The sequence below is a fragment of the Mesocricetus auratus genome, unplaced genomic scaffold (genome assembly GCF_017639785.1).
Source record: "Mesocricetus auratus isolate SY011 unplaced genomic scaffold, BCM_Maur_2.0 Super-Scaffold_100022, whole genome shotgun sequence".
In the NCBI taxonomy this organism is placed as follows: Eukaryota; Metazoa; Chordata; class Mammalia; order Rodentia; family Cricetidae; genus Mesocricetus; species Mesocricetus auratus.
In genome coordinates, this window is record NW_024429203.1 from 27,417,576 (window position 1) to 27,441,780 (window position 24,205).

At 46.4% G+C, this 24,205-nt stretch overlaps 1 protein-coding gene across 2 annotated transcripts in view; it reads right to left on the reverse strand.

Moving 5' to 3' along the window:
- The window catches only part of Zbtb16 (zinc finger and BTB domain containing 16), a 184,127-nt gene that overhangs the window by 92,614 nt on the left and 67,308 nt on the right, over window positions 1-24,205 (reverse strand). The window lies entirely within an intron of this gene.

A 24,205-nucleotide genomic window follows, 5' to 3' on the forward strand; every position in this document is an offset into this window, starting at 1 on the left:
AGATAGTGAGGTACTGATAAGAATCTCACCCCACCCTGATTCTGGGGTAGTCTCCATGTGTTCCCTGTGTCCATGGATTGCTGTATCCATTCCCAATCTTGTTCCTAGAAGTGCAGGGACTTCTTATCACTTTAAACACTGGTACTCAGACTGGGAAATCAGATCTGAGTTCAGAGGGCTCACTATCGAGCTAGCACATATCATGAATGGAGTCCTTCTCACCTTTGTTTGCCTCCAGGCAACACTATTTCACACAGACACAGACACAGACAGACAGACAGACAGACACACACCCACACCCACACAGGCTTTTTTTTTTTTGAGACAGGGTTTCTCTGTGGCTTTGGAGGCTGTCCTGGAACTAGCTCCTGTACACCAAGCTGGTCTCAAACTCACAGAGATCGGCCTGCCTCTGCCTCCCGAGTGCTGGGATTAAAGGCATGCGCCACCACTGCCTGGCCTGTGTGACTGACTTTAACCCCTGCCACCTGTTAGACTCTGAAGTTTGCACCAGGGTCTTGCCTTTCTCCCCATCTCCGATGTCCAAGACAGGTATTTTCCAAAGAAGCCTAAGAAGGAACAGGTTCTTTGGACAAAGATGCTTTTCTCTCTCAGTATCCAGCTTGTCCTTTGAGTAGCTGTAACCTACCTCCCACTCCCAACAGACAGAAGAATTTTGAGACATTGGATACTTTCAATCTAGAACAAGGTTCTTTAGCTTACTAATGTTCTTCCATACGTGCCACCTCATTCACCATAATTGAGGTTCTATGCAGTGACATGTTATTACCCTGCCAACAAATGGTCACAGGCTCCAATACTCCCTGTTGGGGTGTTTCTGCCCAGACCATTTGCAATAGGGCTGGTCAGCTGCAAGGAACCCAGCAGACCAGCAAGTAGGGAGCTGAGCACTGGGGAGGGGTCAGAGCTGGCCCCAAATGATGACTCTTCTCTCTACCACACTCCTATTCTTAAGCTCCAATGGTCACTGCTGGATCTGACTGGAATCTAGCTACACCTCCCCCAGTGTCTGTGTCTTCCCTGTCACTAAGGACCAGGACAGAGAGTGGCAGCCAGAGACAGAATCCGAGTTCAGTGGGACAGGTGGGGCAGGTGGGGCAGGTGGGGCAGGTGGGAGGACTCAGCCCTCTTAGAGCCTGGGCCATTGCTGGTCCAGAATGATCATGTGCTAAAACCATGGTGGGCTTTCGAGCTGGTGCTGCCTACACTAGAGAAAACTGGGTAGAATGTGCTCAGACTGGCAGTGACCATGTCACCCAACCACACACTGCTACCAATGTACAGATCCCAGAACTGTTCCAAAATCATTCAGTGCTCCCCAGTATGCCACACAATGGGCCACCGTAGCATGAGGATAGCACCCAATGTCATGTGTGCAGCCTTCTGATAGGGATCACAGACAGTTCTCTTTGCAGAACTCTTTCTCAATCACATTGTTCTGTTTGCTGCCTTCCTCTTCTCCCTTGCCAAAGACAAATGATTTCCCAAGCACAAACACATAAACACACACGGTCTCCCACAACACTGTAGAGCGCCCCACCCATCCCCCACGCGTTATCTCACTCTTGGCTGTGGCTGATCTATCCAAATTGAGAAAGAGTACAGAACATTTTAACTGAACATTCTTTACTCTGATTATATTTCACAATGTCAGGGTACTGGGGCATGTCCTAATGGTGTTTGGGGCAAAGTATGTTTTTTAAATAGGTACCTAGGAATCTCTCTCTCTCTCTCAATCTCTCTCTCTCTCTCTCAATCTCTCTCTCTCTCTCTCAATCTCTCTCTCTCTCTCAATCTATCTCTCTCTCTCTCTCTCTCTCTCTCTCTCTCTCTCTCTCTCTCTCTCTCTCTCTCTCTCTCTCTCCCCTCTCTCCCCTTTGCCTGGGCATGATAAATGTTTGCCTTTCTAAGAGGTATCTACACAGCATAGTCTCTTCAAGGGTGGATTCCCGGGTACTTTCCTGAAAGTTGAGTACGAATTAGGTCCAGCTGATTTTCACCTTTAATTGTTTGTGATTTGTTAGTTTCCAAGGACTTCCATGCCTGGAATCATGGGATCAAAAACCCCATGTGGATTTGTTTTCCCAAAGGACTATGGAATGGTTAGTCTTCAGATATGAGGAAAACTCCCCACCAGCCTGCACTCAACTCTCCCTCAAGGGTTCCAGAGCAAATCCTTCACTCTGATGAGCATTCTTAAGTAACACCATTGCTTTTTCCCTGGATATGAGTAGATTTGCTCAGCAATTGCTGAAAGTGGCTTTTCTTCCAGTTGGACAACCAGACTGGCCCTGTGTGAAAGGTGATGGGTTCCAGCCTGTTTCCTGCGTGGGTGTAGCAAGGAACAGGGAGGAATGCCCAGAACATAAACACAAGACCCACACTCTCATCCTGACCCAGTCCTAACTGGTTCAAAGACACTGTCACGAACTGCTATCATAATCACTTGAAGTTTATTTTTTTTGAGACAGGGTCTCACTATGTAGCCCTGTAACAGGTCTGTAACTTGATATGTAGGCCAGACTGGCCTTGAACTCTCAAAGATCTGCCTGTCTCTGCCTCTCAAGTGTGAGGATTAAAGGTGTGCACCACCATGCCCAGCTCTCAAATTCTTTCTAATTTGTAAAATTATACAGCTCATTAACTAAAATTTTAGGTAGAGGTAAGCTTTATTATTCAAAATAGTTAGCCATATCCTTTTCCCCAAGCCTCTAAGGAGTTCCTGTAAGAGACATTATTATTTTCCTGGGCCATGATCTGCTTATCACAGTTTACTATGATGTACTATGACCCCCAAACCATCATGCTATAACATAGCAAGCAAAAGCCTAGACTCAACCCAGCAGTCTGTTCATTTTAAAACCTTCTAATCCAGAGGACCTCTATTTTCTCTTTCTTTCCATGAAAGAAACCACTAGAAGTCACAGGAGCATTTCCTCAGGACCATTTCAGTCACCATGAGTTTCCTAGTCTTGGGTGACACTGGGGCTGTGTCTTGCCCAATTCTCAGGGGAAGCACACTGCCCTGAAACTGACCTACTAACTCAGTGCCCCACACAGGTTCCCAGGGACCAGCATGGCACCCATGCGAGTCCACATGGAGCAAGGTCAAAGGTCATGCTTCACTGGCAGGGAAAGCCAGACCAAGCACACAGATTTCAAAACAGAAAGAGGGACAACTTCCAGGCCTGCCTGGGACTTAAAAGGGAGTCCTATACAAGGTGTGTACTCATTTAGAAAAAAAATCTTTAAGACGACTGTTTACACAGCAAGGAAGAAGGTCAGAAGTAGAGAATTCTCCCACTTGTAAGAAAACCCAAGTGACAGAGAAGACATGAGTGCATTCTACAGACCCAGCAACCAGCAGACTCTGGCACAGTCTTCAGAAGAGCCCCTATGGCAACAGCATCCCAGCTAAAGCAAAATGACAACTCTGAATGACATCATCCTCAACTCTCTTTACCCACTGTTACTACTCTCTGCAGAGATTTAGACCAAAATGTCACCCTACAGGCCTTTCTCCACGTCATGTTCTGTCCTGTCTTTTCACAAGGCCTAAGTTCTCACTTTTCTTTGTGCTGCCTCCAATGATGATGGAGTTCCTGCCAAGAGGAAGCCACCATTTTGAAAGTAACCTGGTTCTAGAGTGGTTCCATCCACTCTCTATACTCTCAGTAGAAGATATGTTTCAGGTCCCTACCTGTTCTTAAAGAGTGGCCCCAAGTTCTTCCCTACCCTTTATGGTGATCCATCTCATACAAATGCCTGATCTAACAGGTAACTCACAGTGCAAGGAAGAGATGTTCACTTATGTCCCAGAAGATAAAAAAGGTAGTTCCTGACCATTTCTACCTATAGTTGCAAGGAAGCCGCAACATTATGATAAATTACATTTAAGCAAATCTGAATCTTTTAGCAACACAAGAGAAGGACTTTTTTTCTCATTAGTTCTCCCACCATGCAGCTCTCACTAACAAAACCATGGGTGCCAGGTTGCCATTGGGATGTGTCTGTGCTCACTGAATCTGCAACTCATGAAGACTCTGGTTTGGCCTGAGAGCTGTTCAGCAACAGACATTATTTCTATCTTGCCTTTACTTCGTAAGTCCCACTCTAAAGTGACTGCTCAAGACTAAAGAAACCCCTCTAGGTAAAGGAAGTATAGGAAACTCCTCGGCTTGTCCTAGAAATATTCTGAGTGCAACAGCCACATCGGCAGCTCTATTCCAGAACCAGACCTTATCTTTTGGCTCCTGACGTCCATACAAGGAAGGCCAATGGTAATTTCCTGGAATTGATAAATGTGAATTTTGAGAAAAACCTCACACCTCCAGGCTAGGCCTTCATCAACCTGGTTCAAAAGCGCAGCACAAGAACATGAATGACCGAGAGGAGCAATTCCTCCAACCTCAGTCCCCAGAGACAGCTGGCCCTAACCTTAAGGGAGCCCTGCATGCATGAACAGAAGCAATCCCCTTCCATCCACTGAGTCAAGGACCAAGAAGGCAAGACCAGGAAAGGGGCCCACAGCATCACTAAGAGAAAAAAACTAGAGGCTCTGGTTTCTAGACTGAGGGGGTTGAGGGAGTCCAAGGCCCAGCACTGTCAATGCCTCCTGTCTTTTCATGTTCTGTATAGGGAAAAATGGCAAAGATGGGACCTCCCAAAAGCAAGAAAGGTTGAGAGACGAGCTCTCAGTTCTAACAGCCCAAGGGCTGTACTCCCTGATTCTACTAACAGAAAACTGAAATGACCTGACCTGTGAGTTTTAGGGGAGAGACCAGTACAGGGAACTAGGACTTGTTAACTGGGACAAGCCAGTGGGAGAGAATGCACAGGTGTACCTCAGATAAAGTTCTACCCATTCTCAGCTAAGGGCTGTATCCTCTGAGCTAACTAACATTCAGACTAGGCCAATGAAGCCCTGACGGTCCTTCCCACTCACCTAGTGTCTGCTCAGAGGCTGGTCCATACATAGCAGCTCCCTGAAGCTGGTCATCTTAACCTCTTCTTGTTTGTTTGATGGTACTTGGGACTAAAGACCTTAACCCTGTTCACCAGGCACTGCCTCCCTTCCCAGTTCAGTTGTTTTGTTTGTTTTTTATCAAGACACAGGCTCTCTCCAGGCCACCAGTTTGCCTTTAACTCCCTCTGCAACCCAAGCAAGCTTTGAACTTATTCTAATCCTCCTAGCACCTCAGCCTCCAGAGCAGGAGGGATTACAGGCCCAAGCCCTTCTAATCTCATGACCACATTTTCTAATTTCATTTTTGTTACTGTGATAAAATACTCTGACAAGAAGCATATTAGGAGAGAACATTGTTTATTTCCACTTAAAATTCCAGGTTATAATCCACATAGTGGGGAAATCACCGAGGCAAGGGCTGGAAACAGCTGGTCACATCTACAGTCAAGAGCAGGGCGGGGAGAAATGAACCATGTATGTTTGCTTACTTGCCTATGCTCAGCTCTATTTCTCTACTCTTAATTCAGGCTTCCCTGCCTAGGAGATGGTGTCTCTCACTCAGAAGGGCCCTCTCACATAAATTAATACAGCCAAGCACAGACATGCACACCAGCCAACCCAATGTAGATGACACCTCACTCAGACTCTTTTCCCGGGTGACTAAAGGTTATGTCAAGTTTACATACATTTAAAGCTATGCATCACACCACAGACTTGACCTATTCAGTGCTTCTTTAGAAGAAAATAGGAGCTTCTGTGAATAAAAATCCAGACCAAGGTCTAAATGCATGCTCAAAAGGTTGCAGCCCACTAAAGCAAGAACCTTCTCGAAGATCCTCTACTTACTCATGAAGTCAGCCCCATGCAAACCTGCTGGGCCTCTCTGGGAAGAGACCATGTCAACAAATACTGATACCTAGCCAATATCTCCCTGTGGGGACATCATGAACTAGGCCAAAGCCTCTAGACTCAAAAGAAATAGACTTCCAGCTCAGTTGTAAAACCATCTGGCTGGGCTCACTCACCTTTCTAAACAGAAACTAAACTGAGAGGGAAGACTTCAATATTGGGCTATTTCATCTTCCTTTAAAATGCTGTGGTTTAAAAAGGGTCTGAGGCCACAGACCCTTATATCAAATGACAAGGCAAAGGTCAACCAGTCAACAGTAGTCTAAGAAAGTGCCGACACAAAGATGAGACCACTGGAGATTTCTTCCCCAAAGCCAGCTTCCAGGGAAATGAAGGCTACTTAGACTATTCAATCCAGCTTCCTGTACTGTAGAGGTTTGGTGCCTCTTTTGCCTTGGTTTGGTTTGTTTCTAACCCTGACTTATCTTGAACTCACTCTGTAACCTATACTGGCCTCATGCCCATGATCCCCTTGCCTCATCCTCTCCAATGCTGGGATTACAGCACGTACCAACATATTCAACCTTTGACGGGTATCTTCATGGGAAAGGAAATCGCTGAACAGTGAGTGCTACCACAGGCCTCCACCCTAAACCAGACTGAACTCTTTACACGGCCGGAGGACACTTGATGGATGTCCCCTACCTTCTAAAGGTGACATTAGATCTTCTCAGAGAATGTCTCTTAATGCCACCAACAGTGTCATATTCCAGGCTGGGCAGGTCATTAGTCATACCGGGTGACACTACACTATATACATCACTCAAGACTAAGCTGTTTGTAAGTTCCTCAGGACTCCAAGCTCTTTAAGGACAGGATCAGGCCTCCATCTCTGCCTTCAACCCCTTCAGCACAGACTCAAGCAGATAGACATGGAAGAGGAGATACTTCTAGTGAGGTGATCTCTAGCTGCTCTAAGACAGAGGGACACATCTGGTCACTGCCAGGTAGCCCCACCCACCTTCCTGGAGCTGGAGAGTGGGCTGGAGCCCCAAGGAGAGAGAAAGGACAGTTCCAATCTCAGCTAGGAACAGGTCACTTTCATTTTCTCAAGGCAGAAGGGAAATTGTCCTTTTACCCACTTCTTTTTTAAAATGTGGTGATTAGACAGTCATTTGACAAGCTTCAAATGCGTAGCTGGTATTACTACAAATTATCCTTCTAGCAATATAGTTCGTGGCTCCCTGACTAGTCAATATTAATAAACATTACCCAATGCTTTTACAACACAATTTATTTTTTAATACAGATCTTTATGTATGCCATAAAGTAAATATACTAATAAAAGCCAAGGATTTCAATGAAGCAATTTCAAAAACAACAGAGAACTAACAATGTTAGTTAACACCTCCCTGCTGCAGGTTTGGGGGAGGGAGTGGATCTAGGAACAACGAAGAGACCACAGATGATGAGAAACAGCCATTTTGGTTGGAGTCTTTGTTAGGGAAGGAGAAGGAATGCCAAGCCACGTGTCTCAAGACTCATCCAGACAGGAGGTACGTGTGGACCCTCTACCAGGTCATGTGAATCGAAAGGTTGGGAGTAGATGTGGTTTTCACTCTAGGTCTGTTTGCAACCAGCAGACAACGTTGGCCAAAACTCTCTAGCCTTTGCCTTCACGTCTTTGCAGCCAGGCAAGGCTAGATCAAGACTATCTCTTAGGTTCCTGCTAGTCAACTTCACAAGCTGTAAAGTAGTGGGGCTGATGCAGTCTACACTGGCTGTACTCTATGCCCTTTGTGAAAGGCTCACACCACACACTCATCCTCTCCATCTTTATCACAGAGCCCAGAATACACAGAGGGTTCCATGTGATACATACATAATACATCTCATTAACGGAAAAGGGAGTTTGGAGAGAAAAATGTAGGAGATGAAGATACACACATCCACACACTTCAGTACAAGGAAAGCTACCTCTTGCCCAAGAAAGAAAGCTCTCCTGCTCTGTTAGGGGTTCTCAAAAAGAAAGCCACGCACACGTCACTGGCATGGGATCAAGGCCAATGTGACTGACAAACGACGGGATAGTCCTGTGCTTCAAAAAGCATCGTAGAGCTGGAGAGGTGGCTCTGCAGGTAAAGCGTTTGCTGTGCAAGCATCAGGACTCCCAGGTTCAGATCTCCAGCTCCTCCAGGAAAGAGGGTTGTGGTCTTGTCTATCTGTGACCCTAGTATTGGGAAGGTGGAAAAGATGGGCCCATCCCTAGAGATCATGATAAGTTCTGGATTCAGTGAGACTCTGTTTTAAATGATAAGGTGGGGAGAGTGGATGATACCTAATGTCAGACTCTGGCCTCCACACAAATGCACATACATGTGTAGGAATACCTGAACGCATCACACACACACACACACACACACACACACACACACACACTATACACAAATATAAAGAGAAAATCAAAGGAGAGCAGGAGTGATGGTGTAGGCATTCCTTTAATCCTAGCATTTGGGAGGTAGAGGCAGGTGGGTGTCTGTGAGTTCAAGGACAACCTGGTCTACATAGGAAGTTCCAGTAAATCAAGACTATATATAATGAGAGCCTTTCTCAAGAAAAACAGAAAATAAACTGAAGGAAGAGAAGGGGAAGTTGGGCGCAAGGACAATATAGAAAATGACAAAGACCCATACTGAACTATCTCCCAGAGGAGGTTTTCTAGAGACCATGGGGCCTCTGAGCATTGGGTGGCCAGAGCTCCTGGCTGTTACATAACCTACCCCTTGTTTTAAAAATATCGAGTTCTCTGAAGTCATTTATTTCAAATATCTCTATCAACAAATTTCACCAAGAACAAAAGTTTTTCATTTGGGCTCTGGGCTGTGCGCTGATGGTATCGCACACAATCACATACAGTCTCTTTCAACAAGGTTTTAGCATGCTTATCTGTGAAGTTGCTGGTAGCCAAATATGACTGAAATGTTCTATTTATGCTCACTGGATTAAGGAGATGTTGCAACACTGCACAAAAACCTGGCAGATGTAAGCAAGGTATTACAGCCAAGGCAGTTAAGATCTGAAGGCAGGGATCAATACACACGTTTGTAGTTTTTCTTTTAACAAAGAAGAAAAGTTGTGTGTATGTGTGTGTGTGTGTGTGTGTGTGTGTTTTAAAGAGAATGAGAAAAAGGAAAAATAGTAAAAAGCTTCAAGATTTATAGCTTTCCTGAGCTTTTTCCAAACCCAAAACAGGGTACCATGATGCATACTAGATGATGTCAGCCCAGGGGAAACAGAAATAAATCCAAAGTGTTCTCTCCAGATCCTCACAGGCCCTATAAGGGAATCAGACTATGGTTATGGATGAGCAGGGGTTGATTTTTTTAAATCCTTCTCTCTGTCTCCCATACAAGGTTTTTCTCCAGCACAAATAGCCAGTTTCTAAGAAAACAGCTTTCAAAAATCTACATTTTCGTGATCTCCCCGTGTCGCCTGGGTTGGTTATCAGGAATTGTTTCTTAGGATTCCACTTCACTCAGGGAGTCAGAGAGCTGCCTTTAAATCCCAGGGCCCTGCACAGAAACTTGGACCATTGTGAAGAAGAACAGAGGCTACTTAAAGCACCTGCAAGCCCATGCCTTTGGAATTAAACCACTCTGAAAACCCTTTTAATGTATATTGCCTCATTCTTCCTGCTTTACTACACTGAAAATTAAATTACTTTCTATGAGGATTCCGAGCTTGAGCACCGGGCTCTCCACATTGGTTATGAACACCAGAGATGAGTCGTCAGATTATCTGTATGGACATCAAATCACAGAGGGAAAATTATTATCATTTTAATGAAGAAGGGGGGAAATCAGAGATTTTTACCTTTTTTTCTTCCAGTTTTTGAGCCTGAGGCTTTTTTTTTTCAGTTTTGAGACAGATTTTTACTTAAAAACAAACAAGCTGGGTGTTGGTGGTGGATGCCTTTAAACCCAGCACTCGGGAGGCAGAGGCAAGCAGATCTCTGTGAGTTCGAGGCCAGCCTAGTCTACAGAGCCAGTTCTGGGACAACCTCCAAAGCCACAGAGAAACCCTGCCTTGAAAAACCAAAGAAACAAACAAAAATAAATACTAAACCTGGTAGTTCACTCCCACCCCTTTCTTCTAAAACAACAAGGGAAACAAACAAACAAAAAACCTTTAATCCCAGCACGCAGGAGGCAGAGGCAGAGGCAGGCTGATCTCTTGAGTTTGAGGTCAGACTGATCTATATAGAGAGTTGCAGATGAGCTCTGGGGCTGCACAGTGAGTGAAACCCAATCAGAGAAAAAGATAGAGAGAAAAAAAGGAAGGGAGGGAAGGAAGGAAAGAAAGAAAGGAAGAGAAACGAAAGAAAACAGAGAGACACACAGAAACAGAGAGAGGCAGAGAGAGACATACAGAGGAAGATACAGAGAGAGACCAAAAGAATCAACCAAGTCATCTCAGTTCGTATAATCCCAAAGGTAGCGTACACCTCATTTCACACTGAAGGTGCTTTCTGAAACCACCAGCCAGAAAAGACCCGCTGGGAACCTTACCTAGACTTCCCCCCCTGAGCCAGATAGAAGCACAGAGAAGCCTCAAGGCAAAGAAATAGAACAAAGCCCCCCACACTCCCCTTGCAGGCTCGGTCTTACAGGTGCTTCAGAGCCTCCCACAGGGAAGACGTGCTGACTCGTTCCCTACCAGTGTCCACTCTGTCTGCACGGACCCGTGTGCCAGCTCCCTCGTCAGCCAGCCTGCACTTGAGCCCCAGTCTGCCAGGGAAGCTTCTACGCCAGCAGTGCTCCATTACTACTCTTCCCTACTCTCCCCTCCACCATCTAACACAAGCTGCAGGTGCACAATGGGCTCTTACCTCACCTAAACTGTACGTTCCCTCAAGGCAGAGCTACCTGGTGCGATGTCAGAATCGGGCAGGGCACCTGGGACACAGTCAGTGGGTAGTTCTAAATAGAACTTTATTGAAATATTACCCACATGCCCTACAATTTACCCTTAGAAAGCGTACCATTGAGAGGTTTGGTTTTAGTACATTCACAGAGTCATACAACCATCACCACTATCTAATTCTGGAATATTTCACCTACACTAACAATGCCTGCCTTATTCCCTCCCTGCTCTAGTCCAGCCTCTAGCATCCTCTGTGGATTCACTTAATCTGAACGTTTCATACATGTGGAAATCACACACCATCCATAGTGTACTTGTGTTAGCTTCCCCATTCTTCCCTACTGTGGAATAATATGCCATTGTACGGCTATACCACACCCTGTGTGTCTGTCCATTCATCATCCACCTTGTGATTGTCACGGACACTGCTGCTATGAGCATCAGTTAGCAAGTCTTAACACGTTCACTTCTGTTTGCTATGTACCTAGGGAATGGTGGGGGTCATAGAGCATTATCCATGCCAGCATGTTGGGGAACCACCACACTGTCTCTCAAAGCAGCTGCACTATTCTACATTTCTATCAGCAATGCCCACAGCTTCCAGCCACGCAGTCCAGTTTTAGACTAAACGAATAAAGAGTCCTGCTGTGAAGATGGCAGAGAAGGGGACAGACCCCCACACCCCTCAAGTGTACTAGCTCTTCACCTGCACAGAGAACAGGCCAGATGGTGGCTCCGCGGGAACCCCAAAGAGTCACTTTAACTTCTTTTAAAGGCTTTTGAGATTTTTATTGTATGTGTTATGTTGTATGTTTTCCCACATGCATGTATGTGTATCATATGTTTGCCTGGTGCCCACCAAGGTCAGAAAAAGAGTAACTGCATTTCCTGAAGCTGGAGTTACAGATGATTGGGAGCTTCCGTGTGAGGGTTGGGAACTGAGCCTAGGTCCTCTGCAAGATCAACCAGGGCTCTTAACCACTGAACCATCTCTCCAGCCCCTGAAAAGAGTCCGTTTTTGAAAAGCATCAAATAGAAAAAACAAATGAAGAAAAGGAAAAACACCACCACCAGATGACTCAAATCAAGTACCACTCTCACACGTATTATTTCAGACCCTTCCCCACATCCCAAGTCCAGGCTCAATAATCTAATGATGCCGTTCCTAAAACAGATTTAGCTAAAAAATAGGAAAGGGATCCTGGCTCAAGTACAACCAACTTTGATTTGGTCAACAGAAGGTTGTCTGATTTCACAGCCCTGCTGTCTCAGCCAGGAGGTCTGCAAATAGACTTAATGCTTTAAAATGAAAATGCCTGAGCTTGCATGAAGAGGCAGACTGCCCCGAAGCAGGCAGCTCAGAGAAACTGTGCACTGGTCCTAAACTTCTTGTCTCCTGATTCTCTCTCCGTAGAAGGCAACAGGTTCCCTTTCTGTACAGATTCCTTGCAAAGAACAAACAAACAAAGGCAGGGACCAAACAAGGTCCCTTGCAAGCTGCAGGTAATTAAGACAGCCTGTAAATGCCCCAACAGAAAGCACTTCAAAGAGCCAGTAATTCCAGCAATGGCCAGTCAAGACTGTGTGGTGTAAAAATTATGAGTTTTCCCAACGGGGAACTTTGTGTGAAAAGGACAGGAATTGGTGGCAAAGGCGGCGGGTTGGGGGGGCTGAGCCACACAAAGGGGGGTTTACAATTGGTGCCATGCACAGGGTACACAAGACTATGTATGTGTAGGACACACACGAGCCAGAGAATGGAGACAACGTGGGGTGGGGGCGTGGAGAAGGGCACATTTATCAATACTGAGACGGTCCAAGCACGTGGGCAGAGATAAAAGGAAAAATAAAATAAAATAAAGGCAGCAAACACGCATCCTCTTTCCCGCTGGGCCTCGTTTTCAGGAGGAAAGCACCAGGCAGCTCGTATGCTCCTCTGCCTCCTGACTTTTGAGGCAGCTCACAGGCTATGCATAATATCCACTGCCCAAGGAGCAGCTGTGGCCCAATCCAGGCTGCTCCTCCCCGCATCTGCCTGCAAAGCTTTCATTCTCAGCATGGTGCTCACCAGTCCACAAGGTACTGAAGGCTATTATCTTGGAACAGGGGATGGAGAAAGGAGATACACTCTTAACCTCGACTCTGACAGCATTCACTAAGACCCCTGTCCTGCCTACAGCCTGCCCTGGTACTCAAGAGTTGAGATGGTGTGATACTGGGGCTCTGCTTTTTGTAACATATGACAGATCTGAGGGTGTGGTTCAAAACCAGGACAAGGCCCTAAGTTCAATTCATAGCACTGCAAATTAATAATAGTAATAGCAATAATAATAAAGACAATACAGAAAACCCAGTGATATATGTCAGTAGTCACCTGTATGTCAACAGTATGCATTACATTAACAGAATACAGTCACTGGGCATGGTGGCATATGATGTTAATCCTGGCAATCAGGAAGTAAAGATAGGTGCCATTCTGTGAGTTCGAAGCCAGCCTGGTTTGCATATAGTTCCAAGCTAGTCAGGGTTATACAGTGAGACCCTGTTTCAACAAACAAACACACAAAGTCCTATTGTGGCAGTATAATTCTCAAAGTACCATTTTCCCCAGGAGTGATCTGATGCCTTCAGAGGGCCACGTGGGTCAGTATCACCTTCCCTAGGGCCTCCCTTCTAAAACCACACACGGTGCCTTGGCCTGCGTGTCTATGGTTTCATGAAAGGAACTGGGAAACTTCCACTTGCTTGTGTTTCTGACTCTCCCTCTAAATGGGCAACCCCAGAAGACAGCTTTGCCTTGTTTATCTGAATTCTCAAGTCCAACAAAGGGCATGGGAATAATGGCTGCTGAAAGGATATGCTGTTGACTGGCTGGATGAGCGTTTGGTGGGTAATAATTCAATCAGACCTGATTGGGGTGCAATACCCACCAGCCACTTCCCGCCATCAGCCAGCCAATCAAATAATCACCCCGTCCATAAGCACCTCAAGCTTGAAGAGGGCATTTGCGGGAAAGGCTGTGCTCACAACCTAGCAAGGAACTGAACCCCAGCTGGTGGCTTTATTTCCCCATAAACAAAATCCCTCCCTGCCTCCCTCTGATCCCCACTCACTAACTCCTCGCCGACATGGCTGGCTTTAAGCCCACCCATAAAAATGTCCTTTACTATTTTTATTTAATGAGCTTTCATTTTTCTTTCCCCCTTTTGTAAATGAGAAAGGAAAGCCTACTGCCTAATGGGGATGAGAAGAGGAAGCAAAGAGGAATCTCTTAAATGGACCATAACTTCACAAAACGCTTTCTCCACCATCCCCCACATCTGCCCCTCCCCATGCTTCTGTGCCCCCCATCACCACCCCTGCATCTTCTCTCTTCTCTCCATTCAAAACAAGATGCATGGATTTTGGACATTTGATTACTTTTAAGTATATATTTTTCCCTCAAATAGACTGAATACAATGGTTAGGAAATGTGACAGAAAACTATTCTGAGCCATTTATTGCCTTAATACCCACCTTTGTCCAACAGGCAGTTTTGACAACAGCGATAAATTCCAAATTTATGTCAACAGAGCATATGTTGAACACCTCATTTCTGAGCTAAAGCGGCATGCTGCCCTATAAATCACCGTTCTGTTTGAAATGAAAGTAGATTACAGGCCTGTGTTATTGAGCAGTTAGAGCTATAGTCATATAAATCAGAACTTTTAACTCTAGGCAATCCGTTGTGCAATTAACTAAAGGGTACTTTGTCATTTCAAGGCTTGTGCACAGGCTTGGCAGGGCACAGAGCTATCGGGAAGGGGGTGGGAAGGGAAAAGTTTGCAAGCAACAAGAGGGCTATGGGCTGCAGCCTCCACCTAACCCTGCCATCTCTTACCCCCAGCTACTGCTACTCTGAAGAGCATGCTGAGGCTGGACACTGGCAAAGACAAGCTTTGGTTGGCATCTGCTGCAAAGACAACATCAGACTATGTGTTTGTCTCCATGGCACCTCTAGAAACCCCTGCACCTTTGCACTCATTGAAGAAGCGGTTTCTGGGCACAATCCAGGTATACGATACGGTCTTGGGTGCTACCATAATGCAGGAAGTCCAATGGCAGAGCTCCGTTGGAGAGAACTCGCCTAGCATGTGTAAAGTCCTGGGTTGTTCCACCCAGAAGATCATAGAGACACAAAAAGAATGCAAACAATAATATTTAGGTGATACCGGTAGCAGAGAACCAAGAGAAACTTGTCCAACACACAGCTAAGTACTTACAATGGCCCCTGTCCTGTGCATTTTGTGTTTCTTCCCACTTTGTCCTTGGAACAATCCTAAGAGGCACAGACAATTTTTATTTGTTTTGATAAGAAGGAAACAGAAACACAGGATGAAAACAACTGGCCCACAGCGGTGCAGACCATCAGGTGAGAGAGCCTGGTATGATTAAGACAATCACATGAGCTTAAGGAGCCATGGCAACTATGGTGCTAGCCCTGCGTTCACATCCCGGGTCTACGGTGGACTGGGACTCTCAGTCTGCTCACCTGTCAAAAGGGGCAGTGATGACAACATTACTTCACTCAGTGATGAGAACACAAGTAGAATAAATGGGATGAGGAACAGAGAGACTCCCATGTCCCCTGGCCAGTCTATAATGTAGTTCCAAGACACAGACCTGGAAGAAAAGACTGAGAACAGGGGAAAATGACAGAAGGTATCCAAAAAGGAGGAAGTGGTGATAGGCCGATCTGTCCAAAAATATCCAACTACATCCAAAATGTTACGGTAGCACAAAAGAGGAACAGAGAAACTGTGGGCGCTGTAGCTGAAGACGGCATAAGGACAGGGCAAAGCTGAGCTTGTTTTTCAGGGTTTTTTTTTACATGGGGTGGCTCTATCCACCCAGGCAGTGTCAAAAATGGAAAACCCTTGCATGTCTAAGCCGGGTGGTAGGATGAGAAAGCCAAGTTGGACAAGCATTTGGGAGACTGGCCTGATTCATCCCAAGTGGTCTCATGGTAACCTGGGCGAGATCAGGCAGAATCCTGGCGAAAAGTATAGGGACTTTATTCCCACTGCTACAGCTACTGAAGAGCTACCAACACCTTTCTTGGAACAATGGAGTTAGCTGGGAGCAGAAGGCTCAGTGTGGGAAGGGACCACCGGAGCAGGGAAAGAGATAAAGTGCCCAAATTCTAATTCGAGAATGATAGTATTTCCAAAGATAGTCATTAGGCCAGCCTTCCAGAACAACATGGCAACACCGAATGCTTCTAGGAGGAGGAAAGAGGAAGGAGATTGAAGCAAACTGCTCCTACTGCCGGCCTGGTAAAAGTCCCTGGCTCCAAGGGGTAGGAAACCCGAAAGAGCATTGCTTGCCTTTGTTACCTCCATTTCATGAAGCATACCATCACCGCCACAGGACACAGATGGCAGCAAGAATGTGTAGCACAAAGCCTGTGCCAAGTTACTCTGTCCCCTTTAGCAGGTGAACTGGCCACCAATTCAATATGGTTGAGTCCTCCCCGGCCCCCCTTCAGAACCTATAAAGCTTGAGAATCCATTTGGCAATGTGAAAACACAAGACAAGGAGCTGGATGAGTAAAGTACTTCCAGAACAAGTCCAAGGGCAAGACCCGCGATTTAATCCCCAGCACTCACAGAAGAGCTGTGTACCTGAAACCTTAGTGTGTGTGGGGGGGGGGTGGTGGTGGAGCGGGGAACAGGAGGATCCCAGGGGTTCACTGGTAATCCAGTCTAGCTGAACAGTGAGCTTCAGGTTCAGTGAGAGACCCTGCCTCAAAACGTAAGTAAAGAGTGATTGAGGAGGACTTTTGATGCCAACCTCAGGCAGTCACATGTGCGTGTGGGCGCGCGCGCGCGCGCACACACACACACACACACACACACACACACACACACACACACACACACACACACACACACACACACACACGGCGCAGGGGGGGCATGCATACACCACACACTGAAGACAGGAAGGAGAGAAAGAGTTTTGGGCGAGGCATAAAGACACCATGTAAAATTGAAAAGGAGACTAACACATCTGTTCAGATGTCATGTCCTAATGAACACAAGACCCAGATTGAAGAAAAACAAAGAGTAAATAAATAAAAACAAAAAACTTCAAAGGCCTCCTTGGGGAGATGGGCTCAAGACTGGTCTGAGCAGATACCAAGGATACGGCAGGCGTTGCCCAGAGGCAGGGCATCACTCTTGGCTAAGGAGAAGCACCCTGAACACACGCCAACTTAAGGAGAGCATGAGCACTGCAGAGTGGTGCAGATGGTTCAGACAACACAACTGTAGGGAGAGACGTGCCCGGGGAGCAGAGAGAGAGGTGTGGAAGGAAGGAAGGGAGTCACCACGAGTGTGGGGGCTGAAGAGCACGGGTCTGACACGCTCTGTAAGCCTCAGTGCTAGCCTTCCTATCGTGACATATGGCACTACAGAACATCTGGCCTTGGAGACCAGCCAGGCGTTTGCTCCTCCAACCTCCTCCACAGCCTCCCATTCATGGAAAACTGGATTTCTTGTAAGAATATTGAAGTGACGGGCCCTTCCTGCCAGTCACTCTGTGCTTGGCCACTTGCCAACAGGCTCAGGCTTGTTCTGTGGTTAGAACTTAACAAGTCAAAAAAAAATAGACAGAAATGGGCACCCTCCCTAGAACCCTTGCCACATATGTGTGGGCAAGTGAGCATCTCCTGCCCTCACACACCATCTCTTACCACCTGGCTGAGCAAACCACCGGTCTCTGAGGGGGAAAGAAGGAACCCTCTTGGAGATGGTTGTTGAGTATCTGAAAAGTGGGGGAGCAGATGAAGTAAGCAAGCCCCATTTAGAGAATCATTAAGGAACTATTATAGTAAAATTAGGCTTTCCCGTTTCCAAAGAAAGCTGAAATGAGCACCTGAACAAGCCAGTGGCGCTCACAAAGGAAGAGGCCGGGCAGAAGTACAATAAAAACAGTAGCAAGTAGGAAAGAGGAAACCAAGAAGTGCTGGGGGATTAGAAGCTAACCCTTCTTTTTCAGGAATGGAGAGCAGAGTTATCTTGACCAGACAGCAACACAAGACCATGAATCAAAAAATGCCAGCCCAGAACCTGGAGAGATGGCTCAATGGTGAAGAGTGCTTGTCGCTCTTCCAGAGGACTCACATGAGGCAGCTCAAACAACCTGTAACTCTAGTCCTGAGGATCCTGACAGGCCCTTCTGGTTTCTTGAGGTACCTGCATGTGTGCATGGAAAGAGACACGCACACACACACACACACACACACACACACACACACACACACACACACACACACACACACTTTTCGTAAGGGTCAGCCTGGGAGTGTGGTCTTACATGTTCTAGCGACTTCTCCACTTCTACACACTCATCAATGTCTCATGATGCACATGTTATAAATCCTCACGGAATTATCTCGGGACGAGGAAGAGGTGGCAACTGCCCCTTTTTTGAGATTAAAACTGGCCTGGGACAGGCGAGAAGACTGAGAATGAGCAAACAGCTCTCTGAGAAGAAAAGAGTAAGGCACGGTCTTTCTGCTCATTCAAGTTTACCGTCTAGTAATGCAAGGCATATGGCCAGTCACAGTGAAGAGCTTCAAAAACCATGATACAGTGGTTGTGCCTGCTAAGAGTCTATAACCAAACAGCAAATGCAAAGCATTGTGTGTCAAATACAAAATAAAATATAAAATAGGGCATACTGGTAATGCAACAGGAACAAGGGAGAAGTGACAAAAAGGGGAGATACAAGGCTTAAGGCAGCACAGAGAGTACCAGAAGTTTTGCGTGGAAGTTCCAAGCAACTTATGCAAAAAATAGCCTGTTTTCTGTATGTAACGATTATTGCCATCTGGGGTCACACCCACCTCCAAACCTCTATCCATCCTTCTTTCAGCTCTTACATCCTTCCTTGGCCTCTGTTGCAAAATTCTAAAGTCTGCCAAGACTAAAATAGTAAATCCTACCCACTCTTTACTCACATGGTCTGTCCCCCAACTCCCACAGTTGAAATCCATACCTGGTCCTGAGAGCCACCTCCTGCCCTCCCACACCGCTTCCTTAAGAGCCTAGGCCAGAGCAATGGTGCCAGCCAATAGCTCGCATGCATCCTCTTATCCTGGCCCCTTCAGGCTTCTCATCTAGTGCTCAACAGACCACCACACCTTGCAAGTAACAGAGGCAGAGATCTGTTTCAGTATAGGACATGTTAGTTTAGAGAAGAGAGCTATGACATAAAGTCCCCAGACAGCATGAAGCAACTTCGAAGGGAAGAGATGCCGTCTTTGGTTAAAACTACATTTACCCTTTCAAGATTAAACTATAATGGGAGAGACAAAGTCTTCAGTAGACACAATTCCTGGGCTCTGTAGTGGGAATGGGGGCTTGCTTTGCCTATAGTCAGTGTCCTTCATCTCTTGGGTGGGGAGGGCCCACTGTGAGATGACGGCTGTTGCTGCCTCACAAGTCAACAACGACCACCCCTTCCCTGTCATCATTTCCTAGAGCCGGGCAGTTGCTACAGCTAAGCCCTGCTTTGCCGTTAACCTGAGAGGCAGATGTTAAAACAAACAAACAAACAAAAAACAAAACAGAGCATTGTCTGTCGTATAACAAGTACCGATCCAAGTCTTCCCTCTCTTCTTTTTCTGGCTCCATTTTTTTTAAACCTGTCTGCATTGTTTAAGACAGTGGTGCATGCCTTTAATCCCAACACTCGGGGAGCAGTAGCAGGTGAAACTCTTGAGTTCCAGGTCAGTCTGGTTACACAGAGAGACCCTGTCTTGTGTAGGTGCAGGGCAGGGGTGGCTTCCAAGGAAAAGGACCAAGGATAGCGGAGATCCACAGCGCTTGAGGGTTCTGTTCTTTTTGTTGTTCTGCTCTAATTGTTGAGACAGGTCTCATGCAGCCCAGGCTGGCCTCAAAATCTCCGTGCTGTCAAGGTTTATTCTGAACTTCTGATCTTCCTGCTTCCACTTCCCAAGTGCTGGGATTACAGGCATAGGCCACAGTGCCTGGTTTATGCGGTGTCAGGGTCTAAACCCCGGACTTTGTGTATACTATTCATGCACCCCACTAAGTGAGCTACAGCCCCAGTCTAGATACCCAATTCATTAAGCCTGATGTCTATCACATTCATCTAACTGGTCGTCACATGGACACTGCGTATCAACACCCAGCTAAATACTCCATCTCTGAGGTTAACCCTAGATATAAAATGCTGTGCCAAATCCTACTAAGAATAATAAACACAGTTGGGGGTGTGTGTGACTGCTCCTCCTTGACCTTTACAACATTAGGAAGAGCAAGTCTCTAAACCCACAATCCCATAAGCTTTCTGTTCCCCCACCTTGTCTTTTGCTACTGCTGAGTTTGAAGACCAAGAAGTAAAGGGGTGGGGGGGAAGCCTGGAGCTTTCGTGAGCAATCAGAGCTCTGCTTCATAGTAACATGACCACTGAGGGTGTGTAAAACACCGTTTCCCTAGACACGCAGAAGCCAAGGCAAATGCCAAGAGCAGTACAGGCGGCAGGAGCAGAGGAAGCCTGAGCTCCCAGAGCTCAGCTGATAAAAGAGTAAAACGGAGATTCGGTCTACATTTAACTCCCCCCCCCCCCCCCACAACTCCCTCTTGCTAAGAGACTCTGTCCTGGGAGACTGAAGAGATGGCTCTGTGGTTATAGGTGTATAACACTCATCTAGAGGACTGGAATGCAGTTCTCTGCACCCACATCAGGCACCTCAAACCACCTAGAGTAGCAGCACCAGGAGCATCCAACGCTCCTGGCTTCTGCTGTTACCTGATGTGCGTGGACACACATAATCAAAAGTAAAATCTTTAAAAGGTCTGTGTCTTGTGATGGCATGGGGACAACTAGTTGTGGCCCTGGGCATATCAGCAGCCATACTTTACACTTGTGGGTCTATGCATGCTGTTATAAAAAATTAGGCCACTGAGCTCACCTCCACAGGAGACATTTACTGTCTGTGTCCCCCTCTGAGAAGTCCCACTGGGATAGTTACCTGAGGTCAAGTGTTCTTGGATGTTGTGATCTGACCTGCCACTTGGTCTAAGGCAACAGTAGTCCTAACAGGTATCTGAGAACTGTGAATCTAAACCAGATGATACCTGCTTCTGGGGGTCCCCACTGAGGCCAGCAATGAAGAACTCCCACTGTGTTCGCCTGCCAGGGGACCTGTTTTCCTCTTCATTGAGTCCCCACTAAGCCAGCCACAGCTGAAACCACAAAGATCCCATTTTCCTACATTACATGTGGGTCACTGAAGGGAACAGAGAGAAAGTCTGGGAAGGGTATCTCACCCACCTTTAACTGTGAAAGGAGAAGTCCCGTGGGGTCTGCTAGACATTAAGCTTAATCTGTTGCTGCAGTGTGTGTGTGTGGGGGGGGTTCTGAGGCAATCCTGAAACTGGAGATCTCCCTGCCTCAGTCACTCAGGGGCTGGCGTAAAAGAGGTACATTCCCATATCCAGGTTAAGCTAGTGATTTTTATGTTTCAAGATCAGAGTGGACTTTGGTGATTCTGGACACCTCTTCCCAAGCAGAGAAGACTTTGACAGAAAATGCTGATGGGCACCTAGCAGTGGTGCGCACTCTACCTATAAGCCAACCTGGTATTGATCAGTACACCCAGGGCCAGCAGGATTGGGTAACACTGATGAGTAGCCTACCCCGTCGCCAGCTTAGGCCATTTATTAGAACTGCAAACTGCACTCCCATGTTTTACAAATGGGGTCATTCACCTAGAGAACCAGACACATCTGTGAGTGGGGGTGGGGGGGCTCTGGTGATTCTGAAAAGGAAGCAGAGGAACGGATGTATGGGCAGTGATTTTGATTTTGGCAAGATCTGGAAGGTTCCCAATCCTGTGAGTAGCTGCACTATAAAAAGAGTCAGACACTAAGTATTTCCTTTCCCATAAAATATTCATGGCCGCGTGGAAGAGCCAAGAAGCCGAAACCTCAAGCATTTCTAACTTTGTACTGCAGTAACAACAGCGTTTTATAAGAACCTTCTGACTTGTACTTGTACCAGCTATAAATACTCTTCCATCAAGAGAAAGGACGGGAGACACATCCACTCTGGGTCTACAACATACCAAGGAAGACCCTGGCTATGTCTCCAATCTCTTAAGCATGCCAGCTAGCTAACAGCAGGTTAGGTGACCCAAGACAGGCAACAATAACAGGAGTGGCTAAGGAGAAGCTGTCACACTCCTCAGGAACAATGCCTGTTATGCATCCTGCTGCCCATCCCACATAGCAATCAAGCATCATCCAAAGTGCCTGATGTATGCACAGCTCTGGGCAACTTACAATGCTTTTTTCTTTAATTGAGAAAGCTAGTCTGCAGAGGGTCTAGAGCATATGCTGTGGTCCCCATGAGGCTGAACAAGGGTGAAAAATTTGCACATGGTCACATAGCCAGAAGACCGCAGAGCCAGGTCAGAGTCCCACCCCCGAATCCACCAATAGCCCTATCTCCTTGTTGCTCCTGTTGGCAGAAACCAGAGGGCAAGACAAGACGAGGAAATACAGTATGGGAGACAAGCCACACTTCCACAGAATGACTCTGCCCTTTGAAAGAGATTTGGAAAACCAACCTTACCGGGGCATTTTCTTTCCCTTTTCAGTGTGTACAAAACAATGAGGCCCTTCCAGAGGTCACCATGACAGATGGTTGGCACACGAAATAAAAAACAGGACACTCTGTCTCTTAGCTGTCTCACTTGTGTTCATCAGAAGTGCAGACAGACATACCGACTTCGCTTCTCTTTTACAGCATGTGGGAGGGCAGTGGAGAAGGTCGATGGAGCAATATGCAAGGGTTTCAGAACATCCCATGCTGCAGATTCACTTGTGATTTCATCCCAAAGAAAAAGCTTTCCCTTTACTCCAAAACAGGAGGTCCTTTATTTTCCCTAGTCCCCTGGTGAGGTTCTACTTAAACAAATGGATCACATGGGAATCAGTGACTTCCAATGACACTATCCAACAAATGATCAAAGCATACAAAATCTCCACCTTGGCCCTCTTGCCCATTTGTCTCACCAAAGCATTCTGCCAAGGACTTACATCAGGCCAGTCAAGAAGCAGTGCGGGGGTCTACATACATTAAAGATGCTTTACACACAGTGCCAAACTGCCTCTGATGCACAGTCAGTCCCACGAGCCTGGCATCTCTGGAAAGTTCTATCAGAAGTCTCTGAAAAATCTGGTGTAAGTAGCAAAGAAAACAAGGGTGCACTATGTCCCCTTGTGAGACCATGAGTTCTCAAAGTCCAACTTAAAGCTCATGTGATCTTTGTGGTTTTGAATAGCCCTACATGAGTCAATGAATTTGGGCATTCATGGGTGGGCCGGCCATCTGGGGACAGGCCTGCTGATCTGCACGCTGGCAGGCTTCCTTGTTTGTTCTCTAGAACAATAAATGCCAGTGAATTAGGAACTTCAATTATGCCAGTGCATTTCCAACACCTGACCCAAGAAAAACTAGGCCTGTGGGGAGAAAAATTATTTTTTTTGGTTTTTCGAGACAGGGTTTCTCTGTGGCTTTGGAGGCTGTCCTGGAACTCACTCTGTAGACTAGGCTGGCCTCGAACTCACAGAGATCTGCCTGCCTCTGCCTCCCGAGTGCTGGGATTAAAGGCGTGCGCCACCAATGCCTGGCTGAGAAAAATTATTTTTACATGTAAGAATTTAATACAAACTTTTGAACAAAACAACAATATTTAAAACCCTGTCTCGCCGGGCATTGGCGGTGCACGCCTTTAATCCCAGCACTCAGGAGGCAGAGGCAGGCCGATCTCTGTGAGTTCGAGGCCAGCCTGGTCTACAGAGCGAGTTCCAGGACAGCTTCCAAAACAATACAAAGAAACCCTGTCGCGAAAAACCAAAAATAAATAAATAAAACCCTATCTCAGGGCAAGGATTCTCCAGCACTGCTGTCATTTTGGACCAAGTACATTTTTATAGTGGGGGGGGGAGGACTGTGGAGACTGTGAATTGAGAAATAGTCCCAGCCTTACCCAATATATACCAGCAACAACTCTCCTACATACATTGTGGCAACCAAAACTGTCTCCATATTTTGCTAAATGTATCCTTGAGCATAAAGCCATCCCTGGCTGAGAACTACTGACTATATTAATCCAAGCAAGTTCTATGCTTTCCAATGCCATTATGCAATGACTGAGAACCAAGATGCTCGTCTTGAGTGTCAACAGACCATGGGATGTCAAAGCACTCAATGACTTCACCTCCTGGTACTTACCAAAGAAGGGGGTGTGCTACTCCGTAGTGCAAGGACTTTCATCAGAACTCTGAACTAAAAAGGTTTTCTAGTTGGGCATTTCTATTTAGTTTTTTGAGACAGGGTTTCTCTGTATTGTTTTGGAGGCTTTCC